Here is a 10,155-nt window from a genome sequence, read left to right on the forward strand (position 1 = left end):
TTCAGATTTCAGAAATTAAAAAGAATTATTCTTCAAATATTATTTTTTTTTCAAATTTCAAATATTGAAAAATTTCAAGAAGTAATCTTTAATTGCACAGTATGGCGCATTAGATTTGTAAAATCTTTGATCACATTTATTTATTTGTTATGCCGAATCTAACAGTGTATTTAGATTTTTAATTTTGGGTCCAGTTTTCAAATTGGTCTACATTAAGGTCCAAAGGGTCCAAAATTAAACTTTGTTTGATTTTAGCAAAAATTGAATATATGAGGTTCTTTGATATGCTGAATCTAAACATGTATTTAGATTTTTGATTTTTAGCCCAGTTTTCAAGTTGGTCCAAATTGGGGTCCAAAATTAAACTTTTGTTTGATTTCAACAAAAATTGAATATATGGGGTTCTTTAATATGCTGAATCTAACCATGTATTTAGATTTTTTATTTGTAGACCCCGTTATCAAATTGGTTCATTTTGAGGTCAAAAGGGTCCAAAATTAAACTTTGTTTGATTTCATCTAAAATTGAATTCTTGGGGTTCTTTGATATGCTGAATCTAAACATGTGTTTAGATTTTTGATTATGGGCCCAGTTTTCAAGTTGGTCCAAGATAGGGTCCAGTATTTAAACTTTGTTTGATTTCAACAAAAATTGAATATATGGGGTTCTTTGATATGCTGAATCTAAACATGTATTTAGATTTTTGATTATGGGCCCAGTTTTCAAGTTGGTCCAAATTGGGGTCCAAAATTAAACTTTGTTTGATTTCAACAAAAAATGAATATATGAGGTTCTTTGATATGCTGAATCTAACCATGTATTTAGATTTTTTATTTGTGGGCCCCGCTATCAAATTGGTTCATATTGAGGTCAAAAGGGTCCAAAATTAAACTTTGTTTGATTTCATCAAAAATTGAATTATTGGGGTTCTTTGATACTAGTATGCCAAATCTAACCATGTTTTTAGATTTTTAATTTGGGTCCCGTTTTTTAAATTGGTCTTCATTGAGGTCCCAAGGGTCCAAAATTAATCTTAGTTTGATTTTAACAAAAATTGAATTCTTGGGGTTCTTTGATATGCTGAATCTAAACATGTGTTTAGATTTTTGATTATGGGCCCAGTTTTCAAGTTGGTCCAAGTTGGGGTCCAAAATTAAACTTTTTTTTATTTCAACAAAAATTGAATATATGGGGTTCTTTGATATGCTGAATCTAACCATGAATTTAGATTTTTTATTTGTGGGCCCCGCTATCAAATTGGTTCATATTGAGGTCAAAAGGGTCCAAAATTAAACTTTGTTTGATTTCATCAAAAATTGAATTATTGGGGTTCTTTGATATTCCAAATCTAACCGTGTATTTAGATTTTTGATTTTAAGTCCCGTTTTTTAAATTGGTCTACATTAAGGTCCAAAGGGTCCAAAATTAAACTTAGTTTGATTTTAGCAAAAATTGAATTCTTGGGGTTCTTTGATATGCTGAATCTAAACATGTGTTTAGATTTTTGATTATGGGCCCAGTTTTCAAGTTTGTCCAAGTTGGGGTCCAAAATTAACTTTTGTTTGATTTCAACAAAAATTGAAAATATGGGGTTCTTTGATATGCTGAATCTAACCATGTATTTTGATTTTGGACATTGGACCATAATAGGTAAATTAAAAAAATTCAAGTTCTTAGACCACATTCTTTCTGTGTCAGAAACCTATGCTGTGTCAAATATTTAATAACAATCCCAATTCAGAGCTGTATCAAGCTTGAATGTTGTGTCCATACTTGCCCCAACTGTTCAGGGTTCGACCTCTGCGGTCGTATCAAGCTGCGCCCCAGCGAAGCATTTTATTTTTTCAAGTTATAAGTAAAAGTACAACTATATTTGATATATACAATCTGTGCAAGGTAAACATGTCCATTTGGGCAGGGTACACCCGACCTTGACCTCATTTCACGGTTTAGTTCCTTTGGCCAATTTTAAGTTTTCGTGTCTAATTCTCTTTCTCAGATACTATTGTTGTAAGCAATATGTCATCTATATTTGGTGTATAGAATGATTGTAAGATATACATACCTATCTTACCTTGACCTGATTTTCATGGTCCATTGGTAAACGCTAACTTTTTGTAATTATGATTTTTATACGACCGCAAAAAAAATTTGCGGTCGTATATTGGTATGACGCTGGCGTCGTCGCCGTCGTCGTCGTCGTTGTCGTCCGAAGACGCATTGGTTTTCGCACAATAACTTTAGTTTAAGTGAACGGATCTCTATGAAATTTTACCATAAGGTTAAATACCACAAAAGGAAGGTTGGGATTGATTTTGGTGGTTATGGTACCAACAGTTAAGGAATTAGGAGCCAAAAAGGGGCCAAAAATAAGCATTTTTGTAACTTCCAGGCAATAACTTGTGTGTTAGTGTATGGATCTCTCTGATATTGTACCACAAGGTTCCATATCACAAAGGGAATGTTGGGATTGATTTTGGGGGTAATTGTCTCAAAACTTAAGGAATTAGGGGCAAAAAAAGGGCAAAAAACAAGCATTTTTCTAGTTTCAGGACAATGACTTGTGTGTAAGTGTATGGATCTTTCTGAAATTGTACTACAAGGTTCCATATCACAAGGGAAAAGCTGGAATTGAGTTTAGGGGTAATTGCCTAAACGTTTAGGAATAAGGGGCCAAAGATAAGCATTTTTCTAGTTTCCAGATAATAACTTGTGTTCAAGTGTATGGATCTCTCTGACAGTGTACTGAAAGGTACCCTACCACAAAGGGAAGGCTGGGATTGATTTTGGGGGTAATTGCCTCAAAATTTAAGGAATTAGGGGCCAAAAGTGATAAAAAAACAAGCATTTTTACAGTTTCCAGACAATAACTGTTAATCATATGTGTATGGATCTCTCTGAAATTGTACTGCGAGCTACCATACCACAAAGGGAAGGCTGGGATAGAGCTTGGGGTGATGAATCATAAGGGGGTTCAAAAAATTGGGGGGGGGGGATTTTTTTTCCTTTTTTTTTCCTTTTTTTTTCTTTAAAATTTTCCATTTTAAGTTGGTTATTTTTTATTTGTACATAAAAGCAAATAATAATGATAAGGTTTGATTTCATTAAAAATTGAAATATTTGGGTTTTTTGATATGCTGAATCTAACCGTGTATTTAGATTCTTAATTTTTGGTCCCGTTTTCAAATTGTTCTACTCATTCTTGAAGGCCGTACGGTGACCTATAGTTGTTAAATTATGTGTCATTTGGTCTCTTGTGGAGAGTTGTCTCATTGGCAATCATACCACATCTTCTAATTTTTATATCTAACAATATTTCGCGGTTCACTGAACATAGAAATGTAAATTATGCCAGTTGTACATGATGTCCTATAGACATATATTTTTGTTATTCAAAAAATTGGCAAATAGCAAATTGGAGTAAAAAATATGACATTAATAAATAGAAAGACATTGAATTAAAATTCATCATTGTTTAGCAATATATACGATATGATAACATTTTCAAGTTCTTTCATTTTTAACTATACTGGTCCTTTAATTTTGTCTTCTCATTGTTTTAACTACGCAAATAATCTCGAAAAAATAACAATAATGTTTAAAATACATATATATCATTTAATTTTTAATTGACTTAATCTTTGGGAATATAAATGGTACATATATACATGTATTTGTTTCGAAATGTATTTTATCGGCAATAAAAGCGCTGTTCCTTTGCTGTTTGTGTTTTGCTGTGCATGTACTGATTTTGAGTTCCGTATCCCTTCTTTTCTATTAATAGAATTGTGTTCTGTTCTCTGTTACTTGTAAAAATAATTAATACCGACAATGATTTTGATGTTTAATACGTCTGTCGTTCATTGTCGACGCTTGCATGCTTAATGCTAAGGCCAATACTCCCTGTATTTGTTTTACTCAAAGTGTCAAATTAGAAAGTAATAATGAACCTACTGGAATTTGAAACTTAAATAATCTATTCAACATACTTAAAAAAATTGTTTCAATGGTTGTAAATATATTGACAGCATACAAATGTTAGTCCGTGCTAAATATGGTATATATATATATATATCTTTTTCAGTAAGTCGGAAATTAAATAATTGGTCTAAAGAGAATAGAAATTAATATGTTTTTTTAAATAGGCTAATCAAAGATACCAGAATTAAAATTTTATACGCCAGACAAGCGTTTCGTCTACAAAATACTCAACAGTGAAATAAGTCTTACATATTCATCTAATTGAAAAAAAGATCTCAGGTTTTTATTTATTTTATTTAAAACCAAAGAGAAGTAAAAAGAAAGAATATTATGTTCCTACGCCGACTACAAAAAACAAAAAAAACAAACAAAATTCATTTGAAAACTGGGGCAATCGGATTAAACTTTCCAAACCAAAAGCAAAATTCAATCGCTAAGTCTAGATGTTGGTTTTCAGATACATGCTGGTTTGTTCTGGTAAAGGTTTTAAACTGTTGAAGTTTGAATATATAAATAACATCTGAAATAAAAAAAAAAGAAAGAAAGCTAAATGTGTGCCAGTTTGCTCGTCGATTAAAAGGACACAATTGGGAATAAGCCGAAACGTTTTTATTGGCAATTATTGGAAAAATATAAATTCATATGTGCATTTTAAAGGTTTGTTCGCATAATTTTTTATATTTTTTTTCATATTTTAACCTCACTTGTAAATATTTGATATAATTCCTAAAATAATTTTACCTTTTACTCTAAGGTTTTAGTGTATGTTCATAGGTGAAATCTTTGTTTAAAATACACCAACATGTAATAAATATACTAGTAGGTATTTGTGAATGTTATAAAGACGAAAACAATATTTCAATTGGAAGAAGGAAATAGAATGAAGAGACTGAAACTGAATAAACATTCACAGAATATATCGTTACCGTATTCGATATAAAATTGACTATGAGTTTAAGTAGCAGTGAAAACTATCTAAACATGACAAATTGATATAGGAGATGATGTAACCAATTTTCGTTGCCTATCAAATATACCTTTACACATATAACTCTAACCATAGAATAGGAAATATGAAAAGATGGAGGGGCAAGGTGAGTATGGTGCCCTTGAAATTATATTTCTTTAAGGAATATGCAACCTGTTTCTTTCTGTTTAGAATTTGATATTTCTAGGAACGGGAAAAGATTTAATAAACGCAACAAATTTCCTTTATAAGATACCCCTTGTTTAAAGCCGGAATTAGTGTTTAGTTTATGTACTGTGTCTTTTTTAGTTCGTAGGAAAATTTGTTATTTTTGTTTGTAACTACACTGCTTAGGTGGAACCAGACAGTGCAATTACAATTTCTGAGTTCGAATTTAATCTACTTGTGTAAGCTTTTTCCATTCTTTGATTTCATATGACAAGTGGTCCAGTGTGTATAGTTTTTGGTGGGGTTCGTGTTGCTTAGTCTTTAGTTTTCTATGTTGTGCCATCTGTACTATTATTTGTCTGTTTGTCTTTTTGTTTTTGGCCATGGCATTGTCAGTTTGTTTTCGATCTATGAGTTTGACTGTCCCTCTGGTATCTTTCGTCTCCCTTTTTAAAGCTCTCCACATTGTTTATCATCAATTAACTCACTCTAAGATCAAAGAAGAAAACTACCATTGACATTACAAGATATCAACCTCAAATCGATATGTCTGTATGAAATGTGATAAGTTTCAACATTTTCAATTGTCAAATACATAGTAAGAACGGATAAGACAAAACTTTAGGAGTAATATCACCATTGATTTTCCCATATTTGTCTTTGTTAAATTTGCACTTTTCAAAACAATGTGCAGAATTTATCTATGTTTCAAATAAAGAAATACTTGGCATGAGTAAAGTTTTATCCTGTCCACTAGTAGCACAGACTAAATTTCACATAACATTTCATTGCATATAAGATAATAACCATCACTGGAAATTAAGCAATCAAAATTTCACTCCTATTTTCTGTTTATAAGCTTTAGTAACCATGTAACCTCAAGTTTCTGCAATGAAATGCAGGGTTAACTGTCAAGTTCAAGGGAATATTTTTTTCACTGAAAATACAATGCCGAATGCTGTGAACTGTATAGGAGTAATGCTTAGGAGACGTTCTACAAACCATTCTCATATAATGTTATCGGGTTGGTAACATGGCATCATTATTTGTATCTAGTGATTAAAATTCTCTATAAACTTCACATCTGAAACCACTAGTTTAATGTGAAATAAACTTTACAGAGTTGATGTAAAGATGAACATCTAAAAACTTTTTATTCTGATCGGACAAAAGCCATTGCCATCACAGGCGGTTCATTTAACCTATGGCAACATTTTAAAATTTAGGTATAAAATTGTATGAAAAAATGTAGACATAGGTTGAATAATATGCAACAAATTAAGTATTATAAAAACATAAATTGATTAGGCTATTCAATTTATAACAAGTTTAAAATTAGCTTTAAGTGTACTCAAAACCATTTTGTTATACATGTAATAGTGAAAATATAGGTAATTTTATGTGTTGAAGATATCTTTATGATTGATATAATAAAACAATAAAAAATAAGGATTTTTATAATTTAAAAAGGAATAATCATCTTTTCATATATAAAATATATTTCTTTAAAAAAGTTAGGCAACACAACTTCTCACTGAAAATAAAGTTAAACAAATCTCGATTTGTCTTTGAAGTGTATGTTTTCTTAATCTACAACTATTAGTGTATTTGAGAGTACAACAGTTATGTTGGTCAAATTTCAGACAGCATAGGTAGTATGTATATATCTTCCGGACCATATGAGTATTTGGACCATACGCGTATGGTCATGACCATATGCGTAGATACTCATATGGTCCGAGTAATGAATACGATGAACGTTGAACAGTAATTGCGTACGGTATTACCCTTCAAGGTGTCATAAATTAAAAGTTTCTAAAAATGAAATTTTGACTTAGATAATAATTTCGTAATCATTGTAACGTGATTAATGAAATAAAATGAATTTTACTCACAGGTTAAAATTATAGTGGAAGCATTTTTGCATGGTCATTATTAATTTGTCTATACGAAACACAATATGTCGACTCCGAAAATAACTAAATGAACTGTAAAACAAGAAGTCAACTGAACCCTCATTTTTTTTCTTTATTTCGGTGTTTCAATTTGTTTTTTGTAAATTAAAATTTCAAATCAAATTTAGTTATTAAATTTGTTCATGCCCCTCTTTATACGATTTACAATCACAGTTGTTTATACGCGCTGTCCCTCTATTCTTATGTAGAAACTACTGTTATTGTAAGATCGTATAAGAGTATGAACACAACAGTTAAGTGAAAATAAGTGGAAATAAGAAGAAAATCTAATATAAACGCCGGGGGGGAGAAAAAAAATGTCCATGCCCCAAACACCCGTGGTTTCACGTACAAACGAAACTGTCGACAGGATAAAGGTGCTAAGAATTGACTCTACATAGCGAAGGTAAGAAATATAGCAAGATTCAGACAATATGTAACAAATATAAAGGATTTCAATTAATAACTTGTGCCGATTTTGGATCAGAGAACGAGCTGTGTCTGTTAAGGAAGTTAAAAAAATACCTATATGGTCTAAATACTCATATGATCCGGCCCGTTAATAACCAAACGAGTATATACTCATATGGTCGGACCATATGAGTGTACCCATATGGTCATGACCATACGCGTACAGTCTAAATACTCATATGGTCTGGAACATATACAAGTATCCTTCTCATGAGTAATACAGAATATTTGATCAAAATATTTAATTATAATTTAATTAGATTCTTTCAAATACATGGACATACTGACTATAGCACTATTAAAACACATATTTCATAAATGCTGACTTGCGAAAAAAAAATCACTTTTTAAAGTTCAGTATTAAATCCTACAATATTGACACAGAAGCAGAATAAGATACAGTTTTAATACTTAATGAGAATAAGGAGATGTGGTATGATTGTCACAAAAGTCATACATTTATTAATATGTAGAAAATATGATGATACATCTGCGTATTTAACTGGTGTCATGTTGTTATCCTGGAGTCTCTGTTTTAGGTCAGTTAGCCTGCAATTTGAAAGTTATTTTAGATTTAAAATATTGCATAATTTATCTGAATTAAAATTGCTATTTTATTTTTTGTTGAAGTTCAGTATTTTTTGTAGTATTTTTTTATATGTTGTTGCTTGTATATTGTATGTTTCAAAAATAATTAATAAAAGTTATCTTAAAGATTCGCAAATATAATAGCTTTTTAACTTTATCTTTCTTTGGCGAGTATTACGTGTTTTTTATCTAATAATTGAGTATTTACTACAACACAATTTTGTAAGTTTCAAGTGTTCTATTTTCTAATTTTTGTCTATATTTTTTTATAATAATTTCATGTTTACTGTAATACAATTTTGCAAGTATTTTTTTTTGTTTCTCATTTTTATACAATAATTTTAATGCTTAAACATACTGACTGTATTTTGTAATTAATTAATAATTGTCATAACAATACCCATTTTTTTTGTAGGCATATGCTGAATATATATTTATCAAATGTTGGCATAGGTAGGTTGAAGACACACAACAGGCAATTATTGAGTCTGATTAGCCAATATACAAAAATCTTCTCAAAGACAAAATGCTTTGAAATTCAAATGGTTGATTTTCTAGACCTTCTACGAGCCATCCTCATATAAGATCATATAATGTGGATGGGGCTGTTATCATTGCGGCATTGGTTGCACACAGACGAAATAAATTATATCTGAAACCACTAGGCCAATGTGAAATTGATAATTTTGACATTCGTTAAGAGGATACAAAAAAATACAGGTACCTTATCCCGGCCTCGTTAAACATTAGTAGTACTTGTATATAATAATTTTAGTACTTAATTCTGTAATATATATATTTCTAAATTATAATGTATCCATATAATATAAATACAAGTCTAAATTTAAAACAACGTTCAAACCTATGATTGAGTTGGATAAAAACCGCAATTTTTATACGTGATCATGCAAAACAAATTTCTTGTTAGAGGGGTCGAAACAACATTTTCCAAAAGACCAAAAAAGTGACAAAGTATATTTTAACAAAACGCATTTGACTAACAGGTCGAACAACAAATGTTCTTAAACCCTGCTGACTGCCATTGGCGATTGCCAAATAAACGTATCACCGATGTAATAAATGGATCTTAATTTTAAATTTAATACTAAACAGAAAACAATAAACTTGCGGAGAAGATGATATACCGCAAACAAAAGGTGCAAAGGTTTTTGTACACCATATCCGGTTTCGACAAATAATGTCTCTTCAGTGATGTTAGGAATCGAAACGGTATTTGGAAAGCCCAACAATTTATCTCAATTTAGGATAGACTCTTGAATTTTGAGGAGTCAAAATAGGATGAACTTATCATATAAACCCTAAGGCAAATATAATACAAGCCCAAACGAAAAAATATAAACAAGTCTTAATTGAAAACAACGTTCAAACCTATGATTGCGTTGGATAAATATATATATATATATATATATATATTTCTCTAATTCTTCGTCAATTTATCCCTTTCTGCACCCATTATATAAACAAATTTAATCAACGTGTGGTTCGTTTGATCTCATTTCTTCATTGGTTGAAAATTTAACTGTCTCGAGTGGATAAATATCGTATCACACTCGATGCAGTGGTAGAATCTATATTTCTCTAACTCTTCGTCAATTTATCCCTTTCTGCACCCATTGTATAAACAAAATTTAATCAACGTGTGGTTCGTTTGATCTCAGTTCTTCATTGGTTAAAATCCGATTATGACGTCGAATTTTCTTGCTTTCCTCTGAATTTCCTATGTGACGGCATGTAGTCTGTCTCGAGTGGATAAATATCGTATCACACTCGACGCAGTGGTAGAATCTATATTTCTATATGAAAAAAGGCGACCATGCCTGATGACGTCACATAGAAAGAACACATTTTTTTGCAGATCATTCAAAAAGAAGGACTAAGTTTGCCTGCATATTGTTTGAAAATCATTAGAGAAACAGATTCCACCACCAAATCTCGTGTAATACGATATTTATCCACTCTCGACAGTTAAATTTTAAATATTTAAAACGCTCGGCGAGCCTCGCG

This window comes from Mytilus californianus, unplaced genomic scaffold (genome assembly GCF_021869535.1).
Source record: "Mytilus californianus isolate M0D057914Y unplaced genomic scaffold, xbMytCali1.0.p SCAF_11, whole genome shotgun sequence".
Taxonomy (NCBI): domain Eukaryota; kingdom Metazoa; phylum Mollusca; class Bivalvia; order Mytilida; family Mytilidae; genus Mytilus; species Mytilus californianus.